The 21,258-nt window shown below is 39.0% G+C and overlaps 1 protein-coding gene and 1 pseudogene across 1 annotated transcript in view; both read left to right on the top strand.

Moving 5' to 3' along the window:
* Nucleotides 1-21,258, top strand: part of HS3ST5 (heparan sulfate-glucosamine 3-sulfotransferase 5) — a 119,581-nt gene that overhangs the window by 77,187 nt on the left and 21,136 nt on the right. The window lies entirely within an intron of this gene.
* LOC129039108 (small ribosomal subunit protein uS2-like) lies at nucleotides 11,663-13,060 on the top strand (annotated as a pseudogene).

Below are 21,258 nucleotides of genomic sequence, written 5' to 3'. Positions count from 1 at the left end.
AAAGTTACTTTCCTTACTAACTGCTTGGACCAGTTTTGATACCTAAACATATTTGGTTGACTTTTTCCCCCAATTTTTAAACCCAAGTTGACTTCCTTTTATGTACCACACAAATTGTGCACGTTTATGGCATCAAAAATGTAATAATAACATCATCTCTGGTTATTCAAATGCTCAGTTGCTAAACATCTCTTTTCATTCTTTCTCACCTGGTAACCTTTCCAGTCATCTCAGAAATCATTTGGAGATTCACTGTGAAAAACATTTTTATGGGGAAAAAAGTCCTACATTAAATGGTAAAAGCATACACTTACCCAAATAGATGTTATTTTAATGTTATTGCAGTAAAGAGGCATGTCTTCATTATACTTTCATGTAGCCAGATGAAAAGATATACAAAATGATACCTAAGATGCATTATCACTGAGGCAGCCATCTAACATGTTTGGAACTTTTTAACATTACACTAGTTTATGGTCAAGATTTGATGACGGGCTCAAGGGTGATGTTCCCTTGGACTAGTGAACAATTTGCAGTATTTTTGATGCTTTTTCCACTGGATACCCACAAAGCCTCTGCCCTTGCCTAAAATTATCCTTCTTAATAGGTGAGTGAACGCTTCCTGAAGGTTTAAAATATATCCATGGAATCTTAAAAGGTAAGGTGAAGTTAGTCTTACAAATACTGGAAAAAAATGTTCTGCACAGTGAAAATAACTTCAACAGGAATATGGAGATGAAAATAGCATGAATATGCCCTGGGAACTATACTGTAAACGAGTAGTATCATTGAAATACAGAGTGAGAGGTAGGAGCATAGGACAGGAGACGTATCCAGAGATGTAACAGGGACCAACTACACTATGGAAGGCTTTGGGGACTACAGTAAGGGTTTTAATTTATCCTAAATACTAGTAGAAAATATTGTAAGATAAACCAGGTTTCTATTTTAGGAAATCAGTCTGGGAATAGACTTGAGGATAAATTAGAGGGGCAATAAGATTCCAAGTCAGAGTGAACATTTGGTCCAAGCAGGAAACGATGAGAGCTGGTAGAGAAAGTTGTCAAAAGTGCCTCTACAGTAAAGTGAGGTCATTTCTGGGCTATTGATGCCCTGGACAACAGTAGAATTAACTGGAGTCTCAGCAAAGGCCTTAGCACCACCCTGCCTCAGTTCAATAGCCTATCAGTGTTGTCTTCTTTGGTTATTTGCCCCTTATCCTTGGCGATTCTGCTCCCTCCCTCCCTCTCCCATATTCATGTGAGCATCTTGTAGCCATCAGCCCTGAAGAAAGGCATGGGTTGTGTAGTTTGAGCTTCACTAGTTTGAAGGGTATGAAGCAAAGAAAAGAATAACCGGTTGAAAGGTAGGATTTTGGAACATGCAGAGTGGTTAGATGCTAGATGTTGGGCATAAGGGACAGGGAGAAGGCCAGAATGGCTCCAGGGTCTCTGGCATTGCAACTGGGAAGATGGAAGCACTAATCACTGTTTATACAGCCAATAAAAGAAGAGGGCCAAAAGTGAAGTGTATTTGCTTTCTATGCTGTGTTACAAATTCTCACGAAGTTAGCAGCTTAAAACAACACGCATTTATTACCTCGTCACTCCTATGGGGCATGAGTTTGGGCATGGCTTAGCGGAGTTCCCTGCTTCAGAGTCTCACAAGACTGCCATCAAGGTGTCACCTACAGCTTGGTTCTTATCTGGAGGCTAAACTAAGGGAAGGAGATGTGCTTCCCTGCATGTGGTTGTTGACAGCATTCAGTTTCTAGCAGCTGAAGGTTCATGACAGCTTCCTCCTTCAAAGCCAGCAACAGAGATAGAGAGTCCACAGTAAGCCTACTAGAAGGATCATCTTATGTCATGTATAAAAATCACAACAGTGACATCCCGTCACCTTTGCTATGTGGGCTAGACACAAGTCACAGGTTCTGCCCATACTCATGGGGAGGAGATTATACAAAAGCATGAATATCAGGGACCAGGGATCATGACAGCCACCCTGTCTATCATAGGAGTACTTTTATAACATTTACAAAATGTGAATTACTGAGTGTTTTTACCTCCAACTATTGATATAAGGAAATTATATTATACTATAACTTGGGTCGTTATTATATAGGCTTTGGATTATTAGAATAAATGTCCCAAGAATAGCTACCATATAGGAGGAAAAAAAGGAATAACTCCATTCTTTCTGATCTTTACCCCCCATTCAGAAGGGTTCCTACATTTCTAACAGGAATTTGTTCTTCAGTGTCTCATATACCTCTGAGAAATCTCAGCTCATGGTTTGGAAACTATCAAAGAGCAAACTCCGAGAATACCTAAAACTAAATAACACTATAACATTGGATTGTTGCTGGTTGCTTTCCTATCCACTGTGAAATTTGACTTGTTGTAAATATTTAGGGAAGTATCAAAACTAACCTTAAATTCTTTCCTTGTGCATCTCTTCTTGAACTCTCCCAAATAAGTCAAGATTTTTTAAAAACTAGGGCAGTCCTAAAATGGCATATATTATATCCAGTCGTCTTCTAAGTCCTAACGACTCTTTCTTTAAAATATTAATACTGGCTCTACCTCATCCCCTTTTTTCTATTTACACAACTTCTCAACACCGGTGCAAGCTGTTATGGTCTTATGTCTGGATAAATCAGCATCACCCTCCTATTTGGTATCCTTACTCTACTTTTCCCTTCACTCTTCTGTCAGAGCTATTCAAGATTGAATTTTTATTATATATAAACAGCTTTGAACATGCAGTTTCTTTTTTCAGTCATGCATGCTGGTGCTCCGTTTCCTACACTACCATCTACATGCCCATATCTGCTTTTTTAGAAGGTCTATTATCTAATGTACCTGCCTATTCAATTATATTCCCATTCTTAACACAAATCATATTTTCTCTTCCAAATAATTTCCTCTTGGCCTCTATACAAAGCAGGCTTGTTTCTGTTTTTTTATGTCTGCTCAGATTTTACTTCCAGCTTGGGTTGTCCATGCATCTGTCATCATATCTGCCCTAAGTCACGATGAATAGATATTTCACAATGGAGAGCCCAGGTAAAGAGTAAGAGGAAACCAGATGTATAGAAAAGAAAAGGAGAAAGATGAGATGAACCCATAACAGAACTCAGAAGGCAAAGCCCATGGCAGAGCCAGAAGGTTGGAAGAAGGCAGGCAAAATGAACAGTAATATCATCAGATTCTAGAAGTCAAAACCAATCCAAGCCTGGTAGGTAAGCCAGGACAAATGTAAATATCAAGCATGGAGACAAGCAAAGACGGGTAGACAGAAAACATACACACACACACACACACACACACACACACACACACAAAAGATACAAGGTCATGTGTGAGGATATTCTCAGGCCTTATAGGGATGAATGAGCAAAGAGAACAGGCAGGTGCATATTTACCAGGAACAGCTTGATTAGAGAGGCCACATTCATCCTGAAAGCCAGGTTCTTTAACAACCCAGTGTACTTCCTGTTCAGGCAGTGCATGTGGAGGATTATGGTCTTTGAAGCCAGTCAGACATGGGTTCAAATTCCTCTTCCACCATTTGTTAACTGTGTGGCCTTGGACTTGTTATTGAACTTCCACAATCCTGACTTCACTAATCTGTAACATGTGGATCATTCTACCAATCTCATGGGGTTATAAGAATTAAATGTGATTACATATACTATATGAAATGCCTGACATCGGCCAGGTGCAGTGACTCACGCCTATAATCCCAGCACTTTGAGAGGCCGAGGTGGGTGGATCACCTGAGGTCAGGAGTTCGAGACCAGCCTGGCCAACATGGTGAAACCCCGTCTCTACTGAAAATACAAAATTAGCCGGGCATAGTGGCATATGCCTGTAATCCTACTGCTCGGGAGGCTGAGGCAGTTGAATCGCTTGAACCCAGGAGGCGGAGGTTTCAGTGAGCCGAGATCACACCATTGCACTCCAGCCTGGGCAAAAAGAGTGAAACTCCTTCTCAAAATAAATAAATAAATAAATAAATAAGCCTGACATCTGGCAAGTATACAACATATATGTTGGTTTTTATCATTTTATTTTTATTTTTCTATCTGCCAAAACCAAATGGCTGCCAAGTTGTAGCTATCCTTTTATGAGGTCTGTATGACTTTCTCTAACCTCTTGTGATCCATAAAACCTGCCTCAGACATTGTGCCATTTACCACAGAATGTTCTTTAGGTGTGCTAAGTTTCAGGTTATTCAAGCTAATTTCTTCAGTGATATTAAAAGCTCCTTGGGAAGAGATTTCCCAGTGCTGAGCTCATCATGCTCAGCCTGCACTTGAGATTACAATGCATTTCAAGGCCCCGCTTCATTCACCCATTCAGCAGGTATGTATTCAACACCATGTGTGATGTACTGGGGATGAAACAACAAAGAAGACAAGCTCAGCTTCCTAGAGGTAGGCATCGGTTACGTCACTAAAGTAAGGGCACTGTCATCTTAAAAATGGAGGGACCCTAAGAGATTATCTAGCCCAGCTCTTTACTTTTACAAAGACGCAACTGAGAATCACCGAAATGACAGTGGCATATAATTTCTTCTCCACTGACCTCTTTTTGGCCTGTTGAATCACTGTCATTTGGAAAAACAAAGAGATAAAAGTCTAGGATGTTTTAACTGAGTGAGAGTTTGAGAGTGGTTTTGCCTTCTGCCATGTCACTGTAAAAGAGGCCACTTATCTCAGACAGCATTGCCAGCAAATGTCCATGGCATAGCCTCCTACAAGTCTCTACCAGAAAACACAAGAGTTCTCTGTGGCTGCTATGCTCTGACTTCTTTGCTTGTTCCCCAGTGTGAGAAAGAAAAAAAAAATCATCATAGGAAGAAACAGGTAATTCAGGAAACATGCAAAGATACTTTCTGCTTTCTTTGTTGGGGAAGGCCAAAACATGGTGGCTTCTTCCAGCAATCATTCCAGACCACTGCTTAGTACGTTTTTTTTTTGTTGTTGTTGTTTTTGTTTTTGAGACGGAGTCTCGCTCTGTCACCCAGGCTGGGTGCAGTGGTGCAATCTTGGCTCACAGCAAGCTCTGCCTCCCGGGTTCATGCCATTCTCCTGCCTCAGCCTCTGGAGTAGCTGGGACTACAGGCGCCCACCACCATGCTCAGCTAATTTTTTGTATTTTTTTTTTTTTTAGTAGAGATGGGGTTTCACCATGTTAGCCAGGATGGTCTCGATCTCCTGACCTGGTGATCCACCCACCTCGGCTTCCCAAAGTGCTGGGATTACAGGCATGAGCCACTGCACCCAGCCACTGCTTAGTACATTTAAAAAGACACATCTAAGCATTTGTATGTAGGGATGCATTTGAATCAATAATATGAGACTGGCATCTGAAGACTCAGTGGCTTTAATCAAACTGTTTGCTCAACATCCTTCAATACTTGATCCACAAACTTATTTCAAAATGAGAATGCCAAGGTGAAGATTAACACCTCCAGTTCAGTGGAGCTAATGAGACATGACTTATTAATCCTACAAGAAAATCTTAATTAGGCACTGGGGCACGGCTTGTTTCATTGTTAAATACTACCCAATCCCCAAAGAATTGGAAAATAAATAGGGACTAAAATAGAAAGGAGTGTTATAATTAGGCCCCCTGAAATGAAAGAAATAGTTTTTTTCTCCCCACAGAAAGTATTTGTCACTTTTTTCCCTAAATAACCCAGTATTAGCATTTGTAATAAAAGTTTGATACAAACATTCTTGAAATAGCTAGACATGTGCACACCAGAGAACAGGGAGAGTCTGATGCACCAGAACTCTGCTAAGAAGGCAGTTGTACTGCTGAGTTTCAGCTGCAGCAAAACTCAGGTCACCATCCAGGTTAATTAGCAAGATAACTTCATTATTATTTACTTCTTGTTCATTTAATAGGCTCTTCCATTAAGATACACTCATTTTTAACACTAAGGATTTCATGATGCAAGTTGAAAAGGAATTGCTTCACTTTATTTCGTTGGCATTTTTTTCCAAACTATCCATAGTACCCAAAAAGGAAATGGGAGAAGGGAGGGCTGCAGCACAAGGGAATAGCAGACATTTACCCAAGCTTCCTAAAACTGAAAAGCTGGAACATAGCATACCCATGGTAACGCTCATGACCAACAAGTTTTCCGTAACATTTGGTGTTCTAAAATTTGTTTTCATCAGTGGATTAAAGATAAGTGTGGAAAAGAAGAAAGAAGGAGAGAGAAGAGGGAGGAGGGAGGAGGGGGTAGGGAAAGTGGGAGAGAATCTTTGCGATATTCATTTACTACTTCAGAATAAGTCACCTTGTTAAGTTACAGCCAGAAAAAAATATCACTGGCATTCGACATACAATTTGTTACAAAGTATACTAATAAACCAGATTGCCAAATTATGTCAGTCACATCTAAATAACAACAAGCAAATTGCCTTACACAGATGGAGAACGTGTAAGGTGCATAGATTTCCTGTGAGGCAACCTCAACTAAGACTTATTGATTAATGTTGTCCTACTTGTTTATTCTGTTTAAAAGCACGGACTGCATTATTTTCGCCTTCCATTAAAGCCTAAGCCCCACATTTCAAAATCTTCAAGCTTTAAATAAAGTTTCCTTATCTTTGGCAGAGGGAAGATTCCACATGTACAGGGTTCTCAAAGAAATGTTTTTTGGAACATTTTTGGGGAGGTAGTCCTCCCCAACGCCACAGCTTCAGAAATGCAAGAGTACCCCCAACTAAAGTTTTGGGAAGCCAGTTTAACAATTATTCTGATTATTGTTATATTGGATAAAGCTATTAAAAGAAACATTTTCTTTCCATGTGTACTAAACCATCAAAATTGTGTTTGAAGAGAATAAAGAATAAGAAATTATCTGGGGAGACTGAGATCATGAGATTGCCCAACGGCTTCCCTCCGTTCAGTGGCCACAAATTATACCCCTTGCCTCAGCATAATGAATCTGTGTTCTTATTCAATACAATTAATAATGAGAAGCAATCAGAGAAGCAATCATAATATTTGAAAATAATATAGAAGACACATGCAGCTCCAACATTTCTTACCTATGTGACATTTGATCAGTTTAAGTGAACTTCTTTGAGTCTTTGGCTCCACATTTCAAAGTGGAAGCGCTAATAAAAACTAATAAGTTTGCTTTGAAAATTTGATGATATAGAATACATAAGACAGGTGCTCTGTAAAATATCAAGCAACAAATAAATGTATGAAAGGGACCAGGACACGAAAGGATAGGGGATCAATGAAAATCCATCACTGATAATTAGGAAAATTATTGAAAACACATATATACTCTTTTCTGCACAGAAAAATGCCAGCAAGATCAGCACTGACCAACCTGGAGAGGGGCATTCAAAAAGGAAGGAAAGGTGTAATTAACTATTGTGAATCCACATATGTCTAGATGCCATTGCCAGAAAAACTGTTAAATGGCTAATTTAACGGTTGGCTGAAATTCTGTTTTAAATATAGCTCCCCGTTGCTTCCCAACTGTCCTTCCCCTCTCTACATGGTAGAATGAAAATACTACTATTCTGAGAATCAGGGGCTATGTAGCCTAGTTTGAGTTCACTAGATGTGTTTACTTTGCACTGATCATTTATTCATTCATTCATTCATTCAGCCAATGTTTATTGACCTCTTAAGTATCAGGTCCTGTACTTACCACAGGAGACAGAGCAGTATACTTCTCACGTGCCTTCCTGTCTAGCAGGGGTCTCTTAACTTCTCCAGCCTCAGCTCCTTCATCTGTAAGAAGAGGGAAATGAGTGCAGTGCTCTCTACAGTATCTTCCAGCCCTAATGTTCTCAGTGTTGAATCTCTCTGAAGATTTTCATTCTTTATTCTTCTCTAAGGACCTACATAATCTTGCTGAGTCTTTCCCTATTCATTGAATTATGAAGTGTTGAGTCTGTATATATATTTACATATATGAACATGTATATATATATACACACATATCTGTATATAGCCTATAACCTATTTTCTAAATAGAATTCCTCCCTTCAATTTATGTATTGCACATTTTTGAGAGTTATTGAGGGAAGTCACTATGCTATTTGTGAAGGCATATGCAGATAGGTGTATCAAATAGTCCCTATATTCTAAGTACTTATAACGTAATAGATGAGACAAGATAAATATACAATAAATACACATCAGAATCTTTCCTTTAGAAGAAATCCCTTTCCATTAGTGGGATCAGAGGAGGTTTCTTCCAGTCAGTGAAGTTAAAGTGAGCTTGGAGGAGAGGATAAGATATTGATAAGCAAAATCAAAAAAAAAAAAAAAAAGAGAAGATCATCCAGGAAATAGTATGGGCAGAAGAAAAGAATAAGAAAGCACAGAGTCTCTGAAAAAATACTGGCTATGGTGGACATTTCATATGTGGGATATGAAAGTTGAGACAAGTAGAGGAGATTACAGCCAGATGTGAATTACAGCACAAAATTCAGGTGCTGGGATTTTATGCTGTAGGCTAGCACATCCCAGTAGAGTATAATACAAGCCACAAATGCAAACCACATATGTAATTTACAATTTTAGAGGCCTCATTAGAAAAAGTAAAAAGCAACGGGAAATTAATTTCAGTGATAAATTTTCTTTACCCAATATAGGCATCGCAACATAAAATCAATATATTTGACATTCTTTTTTTCATACTATGTCTTCGAAATCCGGTGGACATTTAACACTTTTGGTACATCTCAAGCTGTGCTCATGGCTAGGGGCTAGTGACTACCATATTAGACCATGCAGTTCTAGGCTATGGAAAGTTATTACGGGGTTTTAGAGGGAGAGTTGTTTAGTAAAAGCAACTTTTACGCAGCTGAATGAGGCTTTTGTATGTAGATATGTATCAGATTGTGAGGATGTTATAGCACAGGACAGAGAGATGAACCTGTTGAAATCATCTGGTTTTGAAGCGTGGTGGTCGACTCACAGGTTATGAAAACTTGGGAGAAACATTGAGGCTACACAATCCAATTAAAGAAAAAGTGAGCAATATGCTGACTCATACATTTAAAAAAATAGAACTATTCTTTTGCATAGAACTAGTTTTTGCACCTGATTATTTTGTTTATCTCACTGGGCCTGAGCCACATTAGGTTCACTCAATTCCACAAACAAGGATCAAACATCTAATAATGAACTGCACCAGGCTTTGGGGATTCATAGACGTACAGGCCATTGTTCTTAATGTCAGTAACTTAATGTCATGGCGATTACACAACAGAGGGCAAAAGCTATTTTGAAGCCTTTGGAAACACAAAATAGGAACTATCCAATTCTGCCTGGAAGAATCAAGAAACGGGGCAAGTGACGCCTGAGCTGAATATTGAATGATAACTACAATTTCTACAGGTGGAAATGGAAGAACGGGCATCATGCAGGGAAGGAAGAACATGCTGGAAATTTGGAAAGTACCTGGCATGTCTGGGCAACAATAAATATCTTCCCAACTTAGGGTCTGTGTGGACATTTATCAGAAATGAAGCTAGAAAGGCAAGTAAGGGTGAATTGGAGGAAGAGGGAGGTCAACATGTAGCTAAATGCAAAGTGGCTCCACTTTGCCGCAGAGACCTAGAGCCTCATCAAGGAAAGAGGGCACTTCCAGAGCCCACAGGTGAGCACTGGAGAACATGGCTTTAACCTGAGAAAAGACAGAGAGGAGTCAGCTTCTGTGAGAGTAATGTGAAGACAATGGTTTACAGATTACAACCCAGAACCCTGACTTGGTGTCAGATATAATGATCTGCCTTTTCACCGAAAAGTATTTGACATTTCACTAAATTGACCTTTGCTTGCCAATAGCAAACTCAATTGCATTATCTTCTCTGTTCAAAGTTTAATAGTATAGTCATAGGCACAATGTACCTCTTGAAGGCGAGCTTTTGTTGTTTGGCATGCTGTGTTCCCCAAACAAAAAGCTTCAAGAAAAAAATCACTAGTTTTGTTTTTTCTTAAAGCTACAGGTGATAGAGAAATATGCCTGCATTAGTTTTCTATTGCTGCATAACAAATGCCCACCACCATGGAATTTTAACATCCATTTATTAGCACATAGTTCTTTAGGTCAGAAATCTAGGTAGGCTCAACTGGATTCTCTGCTGAGCATCTCACAAGGCTGAAATCAAGCTGTCAGGTGGATTGTGCTCCTGTCTGGAAATGACTCTCAGGAACAATCTGCTTCCAAGTTCATTCTTGTGGTTGGCAGAATCCAGTTCCTTGTGGTTGTAGGAATGAGGTCCCGGTTTTCTTGCTGGCTATTGACTAGGGGTCACAACTCCTAGAGGCTGCTTTCCAAATCCTTGCATCTTCAAACTAGCGACACTATGTTAATCCTTATCTTGCTTGGAATCTAATCACTCCTTCTGCTACTTGCTAGAGAAAATACTCTGCTGTTAAAGGGCTTATCTGATTAAATTAGACCCACCTGAGTGCTCTCCCTATCTTAAGTTCAGTTGATTAGTAACATTAATTACAATCTGCAAAATCTTTTGCCTTGTAAATGTACCGCAATCGTAATAGTAACACCAAGACAAAGGTTATGGGAGCCATGTACAACTCCACACTCCCTTTAATAGCATGTCAGAGTACCTTTCAAATAGAACCATTTTTTTTTTTCTGTAAACTGAAAGAAGCATTTGTTGCTAAAAATAAAACAAAATAAAATCTTTGAATGTCCATAAAAGAACAGATATAGAAGTTTTTCCTCTAAGTGGCTGATTAAATGGGGGGGGCAATAAATTTATATGAATTTAAGAGAAAATGAATAAAATAAAAGCAATTTTTATTTCTGATAGTATGGTAGAATAGGTACGCTATATCTATATCACCCTCACTGATGAAATAACTAAAATATATGATGAAATAATTAAAATAGATGTCTAAATCTATAAATATAAAACTATATCTATGAGGCTGCTTGAAAGTAAGGAGTGAACAGATCCCTAACATAAAATAAAATCAGAACACCCAATTGGTAAGCAAGTTACCAAGTGGCTATTGCTGTGAGAATTTTTGCTAAACCCTAGAATTCTTTGGCTTCCATTCTGATGGTTTTGTGGGACCAGCTGTGAGATACAGCCTAGGTCTTGGTCAGTGCAGGGAATCTAACAGGAGGCATTCATAAAAACAGTATTCTAGAGAGCTATACTGCCAATGTAAGAATGAATTTGCAACAAACTCTGATATTTCACAAGCAAATTGATTTTGGCATAGTGTGAGAGGATGGAATTCTCTGAGGATTCATAATCCCAAATTGGTCTTTGCTTGAGTTTGGGTTCTGATTCATCCTGCATGTGTGGTCCATAAAACCTCGAGCATGATCCCAGACGACCATGTCCTCAGGTGACTAGCAGACAAAAATGTATAACTTCTCTGAAAGAACTCAACTTCAGCCCAGGATTCAAGATACCGCAAATAAAGTTTCTTATAAAATGAACAGTCAAGAGTGAAGTATCACAAAACAGTAAAAGAAGTAAGGCACTGTGAGTAAAACGACAGACCACAAAATCCTCATATAATAGAATTTTTGACATGGAATATAAAACAGTTATGTTTAAAGAAATTGTCTCACTTTGGGAGGCCGAGGCAGGCAAATCACGAGGTCAGGAGATTGAGGCCATCCTGGCCAACATGGTGAAACCCTGTGTCTACTAAAATACAAAAAATTAGCCAGGGGTGCTGGTGCGCACCTGTAGTCCCAGCTGCTTAGGAGGCTGAGGCAGGGGAATCGCTTGAACCCGGGAGGCAGAGGTTGCAGTGAGCCGAGATCACGCCGCTGAACTCCAGCCTGGCAACAGAGCGAGACTCCATCCCCCCCCCAAAAAAAAAAGAAAAGAAAAGAAAAAAGAAATTTTCTAAGAGTTTGAAAATATGCTGAAGTTTGCTGCTGCCACTGGAGCCACTCCAATTGCGGCCTCTTCATGCCTGGAACCTTCACTAACCAAATCCAGGCAGCCTTCCAGGACCCACAGCTTCTTGTGGTTACTGAGCCGAGGGCTGACCATCAACCTCTCATGAGGGCATCTTATGTTAACCTACCTAGCATTGCTCTGTAACAATTCTCCTCTGCACTATGTGGACATTGCCATCCCATGCAACAACAAGGGAGCTCACTCAGCGGGTTTGATGCGGTGGATGCCGGCTCGGGGAGTTCTGCGCATGCGTGGCACCATTTCCCGTGAACACCCGCGGGAGGTCATGCCTGATCTGTACTTCTACAGAGATCCTGAAGAGACTGAAAAGGAAGAGCAGGCTGCTGCTGAAAATGCTGTGACCAAGGAGGAATTTCAGGGTGAATGGACTGATTCAGCTCCTGAGTTCACTGCTACTCAGCCTGAGGTTGCAGACTGGTCTGAAGGTGTGCAGGTGCCCTGTGTGACTATTCAGCAGTTCCCTACTGAGGACTGGAGCGCTCAGCCTGCCACGGAAGATGGTCTGCAGCTCCCACTGCTCAGGCCACTGAATGGGTAGGAGCAACCACTGACTGGTCTTAAGCTGTTCTTGCATGGGTTCTTAAGCAACATGGAAATAAGGTTCATGGGAAATAAACATCAGTTTCTTAAAAAAAAAAAAAAAAAGAAAAGAAAAGAAAAGAAAATATGATCAGGGAACCTGAGACCATAAAAAAAGACCAAGTGTTTGTACAATATAAGATTCTGCAAAGTAATATATAATAATTAAAAATTATAATGAAATGGATAATACCATTCAACATATTAGATATAATGAAGATAGTGAACTGGCAGATCAATCCTAAGAAACAAACTAGAATGCAGTCCAGAGAGATGAAAAGATAGAAAACATGAAACACAGGTCATTACAGAGGCTAGTGTAAGAAGGTTTAGCATACATCTAATCAGAGTTTCAGGCGGAGATAATAGAGATAATGGAGAAGAGGAATACTCAATGGGGTGATAAGAATTTCCCCAAATTTTTAAAAGATCCAATCTTAGAAATGGGAAACCTAGTGGATCCCAAACAAGATAAATGAAAAGATTTCTACACCAAGACATATTAAAGAAAAGCTATAGAACACCAAAGTAAAAGAGAAGATCTTAAAAGTGGAAAAAGTGAAAAGAGAGATTGCTTTCAAAGTACAAATAGTTAGCCTGATTATCAACTGCCTGTTTGAGATGTAAATCTTCTACCACCCAGAACTGTCTCCTTAATGACCTGGAGCTGTCTCTTTGACCTCAAAAGAGGTAGCGTGAGTTCCACTGATCCCCAACCCCCACTCCCCCACTCCCATCCCGTCTCCTGTCTTCTTACCTCCCTCTTGTTCTTTTGCCTCCCAGGCTCCTTGGGAGGGTAAGGGAAGAATTTTGATAGGTGCCTTACCTAATTTGTAAAACTACCTCCTCTCCTGGAGGTAGGAAGTTTGTTTCTTCTCCATATAAGTGCCAATTAATAAACCAGATGGCCTGATTACATTGACCAAGCCCCTTCTTGTTTTTTGTAATTTTCCACTTCCCTGACTCTGTTGGAACTGCCACTGGTTTCTCCCTCCCTGTTTCATCAGTCTCTCTTTAAACCACCATCACCTCTACACAATTGGAGTTGAGCTCAGTTTTATACTTGTTATAAATAAAGTTTCGGTGCCACAAAAGAAATAGCACTTGAATGTAAAATTTTCTTTTTAATTCTCAGCAAGTCAATGTACTTCTATAGAAGGGTGCACCCTTACAGATGGAGCAATGGTGAGTGCACCCTTGGACAAGGGAGGGGAAGGGGTTCTTATCCCTGACACACGTGGCCCCTGCTGCTGTGTTGTTCCCCTGTTGGCTAGGGTTAGATCGCACAGGCTAAACTAATTCCAATTGGCTAATTTAAAGAGAATGACGGGGTGAGTAAGGTTTGGCAGGAAAAATGGATATGACAGAGCAGGTAATCGGAATGAGTCAGGGTGGCTCAGGTAATCGGAATAAGTCAGGGTGGAGCAGGTAATGGAAAAAGGTTGCTTTTGAGGAAGTTAAGTTTAAAAGTAGAAGGCAAAGAATTGAACATACTGACATATTGATTATTTGAAGAGAAATTTAGAACTCACATCTAACATACTGAAGTCTCTCTCCACTACTGCAGTAGTATTACTGAACAGAAGCTGTCTTTACCACCTTTAACTAGTGTCTGGCTTTGTTTTTCTTTAACACCGCTCAATAAATGCAAACTTTATTCTGATACCTCAATGCATTTCCCTGGTCCCCGTGAAGGTGTTTTGCCTCCTGGATGCTGACTCTTCTTTACAAGTTTGTGTCTTATATATTTTGGGGGCAATTACTAACCTAAGAGGTCTTTACTGAACACTAAATATCTTAAAATCCAGTTAAGAAAAAGAGAGTAAGATTAATTTTTTGAGGAGAAAATTTTAGTATCTTTTAAAACCAGCTTCAACTCACTACTAGTCTCAACAGCTGATCATTGGGATGATATTTCAAGAATTAGTTCATCCTAATGAAGAAAACAGCTCAAAGAAAGAAGTCCTACATATTTTTGCCTTTGGGAATGAGAAGAAATTAAGGAAAATATTTCTGCATTTGGTTTGAAACGTCACAATTTTTGTTTGCTGAATGGAAAGCAATTCTACTTCTGGCAGAAGGAAAATGAAAGAGCTGAGATGCAAGAAGGAATAGTGCGACAGAAATTAGATTAGTGGTTGCCAAGAGCTGGGAGGGAAAAATGGAGAAATGGGGTAGACTGCTAAAGGGTACAGTGTTTTTTGGGGGGTGATGAAAACGTAAATGTAAAGTTAATTATGGTGATGATTGCACAATACTGTGAATATATTAAAATGTAGGTACACTTTTAAATGGGTGAGTTGCATTTGAATTATATCTCAATAAAGCTGAGACCAATAAAAAAGGAATAGCGAGCGATGGTATTGATAAATGTGGATAAATCTAAAACAAATATTGTCTAAAACAGCAATAAAAATAATGTCCCATATAGGGAGATTTGGAGAATCAGTCTATAATGAAATTTCTGACTAAAAAATGTACATATTAGTGAGGAGGAGATATTGGAATTGGTATACTAATTCTACTGTTGTCATTCTCAGGAATTATTCAAGCAACTAGTTTATTTCCTCTTTTGCTAGCCTTGATGAATCTACTATAATCCTTCTCATCCTAGCATGATATTTTATGAGAGGAACCATTGCTTCATCCAGAGAGAGTGAGAAAGACTATTAACACTTGTTAATTTCAAATTATTTGACACCTCTTTCATTTCTTCTAAGTTCTGTACTTTTACAAAAATTACTTCAGCTCTCTTTTAAAATTTGCGTGTGCTGTGTTTTACTGTGCCTCACTTTATTCTGGTTCACAAATACTGCTTTTTTTTTTTTAATTAAAGATGTGTTGCAACCCTGCATTGAGCAAGTCTGCCAGCACCATTTCTCCAAAGGCATGTGCTCATTTCATGTCTCTGTGCCACATTTGGGTAATTCTCTCAGTATTTTAAACTTTTTCATTATTATATCTGTTATGGTGATCTGTGATCAGTGATCTTTGATGTTACTACTGTAATTGTTTCGGGCACCATAAACTACACCCACATAAGACAGCGGACTTGATCAATAAATGTGTGTGCTGTCTGCTCCACTAACCAGCTGTTCTTGTCTTTCTTCCTCTCCTCAGGCCTCCTATTCCCTGAGACACAATATTGCAAGCAGACCAGTTAATAGTCCTACAATGGCCTCTAAGTGTGCAAGATAGAGTCACACATCTCTCATTTTATTTTTTATTATTTTTGTTGTAATTTCAACTTTTATTTTAGATTCGGGGGTACATGTGCAAGTTTGTTACCTGGGTACATTGTACCCTGAGGTCTAGGGTACAAATGGTACCATCACCCAGGTACTGACCATAATACCCAATAGTTAGTTTTTCAATCCTTGCCCCTTCTCTCCCTCCTACCTCTAGTAGTCTGCAGTGTCTATTGTTCCTATGTTTATGTCCATGGGTGCTCAATGTTTAGCTCCCACTTATAAGTGAGACATGCTGTATTTGGTTTTCTATTCCTGCATTAAGTCAGTTAGGATAATGGCCTCCAGCTGCACCCAAATTGCTGCAAAGAACATGATTTCATTTTTTATGGCTGCATACTATTCCATAGTGTATATGCACCACATTTTCTTTATCCAGTCCACCACTGATGGGCACCTAGGCTGATTCCATGTCTTTGCTATTGTGAATAGTGCTGCAATAAACATGTGAGTACACATTTCTTTTGGTAGAACAATTTAATTTTTTTTGGATATGTACTCAGTAATGGGATTGCTGGGTCACATGGTAGTTCTGTTTTATGTTCTGTGATGTCTCTCACTTTAAATAAAAAGCGTTTTAAACATATGTGTAAATACCACATCTGTTCACAGCATTGTTTATTGAATGTGTTTAAGCTTACTGTTGAGACCTACTGTTTATTTAAAAAGGCTCCTTTCAAAAGATTACTGTTAATTGACAGTAATCTTGGGTGACCTTCACCCAAGAGTCCTGATAGAGACGTACAAGGAGATTAATGTTGCTTTCATGCCTTCTATTACTATATCCATTCTACAGTACATGGATCAAGGAGTAATTTCAACTTTCAAGTCTTATTATTTAAGAAGTACATTGCAGGCTGAGCGCAGTGGCTCACGCCTATAATCCTAGCACTTTGGAAGGCTGAGGCGGGTGGATCACCTGAGGTCGGGAGTTTGAGACCAGCCTGACCAACATGGAGAAACCCTATCTCTACTAAAAAAAAAACAAAACTAGCCAGGCGTGGTGGCACATGCCTCTAATCCCAGCTATTTGGGAGGCTAAGGCAAGAGAATCGCTTGAACCCAGGAGGTAGGTGGAGGTTGCGGTGAGCTGAGATCACACCATTGCACTCCAGCCTGGGCAACAAGAGCCAAAACTCCGTCTGAAAAAAGAAAAGAAAAGAAATATATTTCATAAGGCTATAGCTCCCATTGTGATTCCTCTCATAGATCTGAGCAAAGCAAACTGAAAACCTTCTGGAAAAGATTCACCATTCTAGCTGCTATTAAGAACTTCTGTGATTCATGAAAGGTGGTCAAATTATTGACCTTAACAGATGTTTGGCAGATGTGGATATCAACCCTCATGAATGACTTTGGGAACTTCAAGACTTCAGTGGAGGAAGTAACTGCAGATGTGGTAGAAATAGCAAGAGAATTAGTGGAATCTGAAGATGTGACTGAATTGCTGCAATCTCATGATCAAACTTGAAAAGATGAGTTGCTTCTTATGGCTGAGCAAAGAAAATGGTTTCTTGAAATGGAATTTACTCCTGGTGAAGATGCTGTGAACATTGTTGAGATGACAACAGTGGGTTTAGAATATCACATAAACTTCATTGATAAAGTAGAGACACATTTTGAGAGGACACACTCCAATTTTGAAATAAATTCTACTGTGGTTAAAATGCTGTCAAACAATATCGCATCCCACCGAAAACTCTTTCATAAAAAGAAGAGTCAATCAACGTGGCAAATCATTGTTTTGTTAATTTAAGAAATTGCCACAGCTACCCCAATTTTGATCAACCACCACCCTGGTTAGCAGCCATCAACATCGAAGCAAGACCTTCCACCAACAAAAAGATTACAACTCACTGAAGGCCCAGTTAACCATTAGCATTTTTTTAGCAATACAATATTTTAAAATTAAGGCACGTACATTGTTTTTTTAAAACATAATGCTATTACACACTTAACAGACTACAATACAGTATAAACATAACTTTTATATGCTTGGGAAACCAAATGATCTGTGTGACTCACTTTACTGCAATTTTTGCTTTATTGAAGTGCTCTGAAACCAAATCCACAACATCTCCAAGGTGTGCCTATACTACTCAAGGATTAGATTTGCACTAATGAATGCATATCCAGTCCTAGAACCAAATAATGACAAATCTTCATAGAAAGGGGATGAATTTACCCAGCACAAACACTGAAGGTCAATACAGCTAGACTGTATTTTGAACTCTGCTAGTTATAGGTGCTAGGTAGACTGGGGCACCACACCTTAATGAGGTCTTGGCTTCCTCATCTATAGAATGGAGAATAAAATATCTTGTGTCCCTTATATTTTTGTTGTGAAAGTCCAATAAAATGTTTAAACTTGTGCTTTAAAAACTGAAAAGCGCTATACAAGATAGTATTTTGAAAACTGTGTGTTTGCCGGGCATGGTGGCTCACGCCTGTAATCCCAGCCCTTTGGGAGGCCAAGGCGGGTGGATCACCTGAGGTCAGGAGTTCGAGACCAGCCTGGCCAACATGGTGAAACCCCGTCTCTACTAAAAAAAAATACCAAAATTAGCTGGGCATGGTGGTGCATGCCTGTAGTTCCAGCTACTCATGAGGCTGAGGCAGGAGAATTGCTTGAACCCGGGAGGCAGAGGTTGCAGTGGGCAGAGATCGCACCAATGCACTCCAGCCTGGGTGACAGAGCAAGACCCCGTCTCAGAAAAAAAAGAAAAAGAAAAAGAAAACTGTATGTTTATGTTTCTTAAGTGAACAGTGGGTTATCTGTCTCTAAAGTTTTCAGGAGGTTATACTTACACGAATTTGCTAAAATTTTATATTAAACATGTTAAATATTTGGATCTAACTTGGTAATTTGAATATGATATATTCATATTTCTGCACAGTCTGCTAATGGTTTAATTCTTCACATAAAATATTTAATGCTAAAAATCAGCATTCATCATCATTCATTATGAAAAAATATATGGCATAGTGTTATGGAAATTAAAAAGGAGAAAAAAGTCACTGCAGAGAGAGGATAATGAAAACTACAAAGAAATGAAGCTTGATGATAAAAATACCATTATACTTTTAATGTATCTATGGCATTAAAAGCCACTTATATATATATTTCTTTGGTCTTCGTTAAAAACAAAAACAAAACTTGAGGTAAATAAAATTTAAAAGTTGGCTTTCTGTCTGGTAGTGAATACTACCTTTGATTTTAAAATAGATACCTTCAACTGTTAACGAATATGACAAGTAGAACTAATATTACTATAAAACTGATGTTTGCTACATGGAGCAGAGGGAGGAGCTTAATCCAGTTAACTGGAACTCTTTAACTGCAGGAGCCTATATCACTAGAATGATGTTTGGACCAGGTATATTAACTTAATTAACTATAATTGTTACCTCTCCAACTCATACTTTTCTATATAAATACAAGATTAAAGAAGGAAGGATTCTGCTTCTGAGCTCCCTAGCAGGTCAAATTTACTAAACTAACAACTGTTTAATGCAGTGAAAAGAAATTTGGGGGAAGAGTGGATAAACATTAGTTTATCCGTTCTATAAACATTAGTTACCTATACCAGTGAGATACTGGGATTAAGAGTAATTGCGATTCCAGGCCCAAACAAAATTCAGTTCCCATATTTTTTCTTAAGACATCATTCTACTAAATGAGACCCCTGAGCAGAAGCAGAATTAACTGGCTCCTTTTAAGTTTGGTAATTACAAATGCAAAATGAGTATCCTCCTGCAGACAGAGCCAGAGGACTACTCAAGCTGACGCAATAACGGGAGTTGTGATAAATAATCTATGCCTGATATGGAAAGCTGAATGGAGGACAGAAATGAAGAACCCATATGAAAATTTGGAATTTGCTTAAAGCTATTCTCGCCATAACTCCAGGGAGGATAAGCAGTATTCCACCCCGCAGTTCTGTATAATTTATCAACCTTTTTCCTTTTCATTTCTAACATTGACCCTTCGTGGTTAACTGAAGAAACAAAGAGCTAAATAGCTTCCTTAGCCATTTGATAGAGCAATTATGAGCATCCTGACTGATACACTTTCTGCTTAATCTACTAACAAATGGTGTCCATTTTCCTCTTAATCTCTACCCCATCTCCCATTCGACTTGACACATGCACAACACTGCTTTTTGTGCCCTGTTCCTGTGCCCCTCCTCATTTGTTTCTTTCTCATTACAGTGCTCTTAGGTAATCATTATTACAGAAGGAAAACGAGTTCTTTATGACAATTTTCCTCTGCTGCCCTTGGTTAATTTTTTCAAAATGTGATTTCTATGGGCTCCCTGACAACAGAGCAAATTGAAAGCTCATCAGTAGAATCTTTCTTAAGATCGGTATCTTTTCTAAGAAATGTTATGTCTTAGGACAAGAGGATTGTTTCTCCCAGTAATAGGCAGTATGATGTGGTGCAGCCATCTTTAAAGAGGTCAGGACTGTTTAAAACTGGGGGCTGTTAAGACATTAAAAATTAAAATGTACCTCAGGCACAAATTTCCCACCACAATGCAGTTGTCTTTACTTCCTTCTGCATTAATCTCTCATTATAAGAACATTCACTTTTTCCTAGAATAAGAGAATTTGGCCAGAACTTCCAACACTATGTTGAATAGAAGTGGTGAGAGAGGGCATCCCTGTCTTGTGCCAGTTTTCAAAGGGAATGCTTCCAGTTTTTGCCCATTCAGTATGATATTGGCTGTGGGTTTGTCATAAATAGCTCTTATTATTTTGAGATACGTCCCATCAATTCCTAATTTATTGAGAGTTTTTAGCATGAAGGGTTGTTGAATTTTGTCAAAGCAAAAGAAACTACCATCAGAGTGAACAGGCAACCTACAAAATGGGAGAAAATTTTCGCAACCTACTCATCTGACAAAGGGCTAATATCCAGAATCTACAATGAACTCCAACAAATTTACAAGAAAAAAACAAACAACCCCATCAAAAAGTGGGCAAAGGACATGAACAGACACTTCTCAAAAGAAGACATTTATGCAGCCAAAAAACACATGAAAAAATGCTCACCATCACTGGCCATCAGAGAAATGCAAATCAAAACCACAATGAGATACCATCTCACACCAGTTAGAATGGCAATCATGAAAAAGTCAGGAAACAACAGGTGCTGGAGAGGATGTGGAGAAATAGGAACACTTTTACACTGTTGGTGGGACTGTAAACTAGTTCAACCCTTGTGGAAGTCAGTGTGGCGATTCCTCAGGGATCTAGAACTAGAAATTCCATTCGACCCAGCCATCCCATTACTGGGTATATACCCGAAGGACTATAAATCATGCTGCTATAAAGACACATGCACACGTATGTTTATTGCGGCATTATTCACAATAGCAAAGACTTGGAACCAAGCCAAATGTCCAACAATGATAGACTGGATTAAGAAAATGTGGCACATATACACCATGGAAT

This window comes from Pongo pygmaeus, chromosome 5 (genome assembly GCF_028885625.2).
Source record: "Pongo pygmaeus isolate AG05252 chromosome 5, NHGRI_mPonPyg2-v2.0_pri, whole genome shotgun sequence".
NCBI classification, from domain to species: domain Eukaryota; kingdom Metazoa; phylum Chordata; class Mammalia; order Primates; family Hominidae; genus Pongo; species Pongo pygmaeus.
This window is presented reverse-complemented; position numbering and strand designations above follow the sequence as displayed.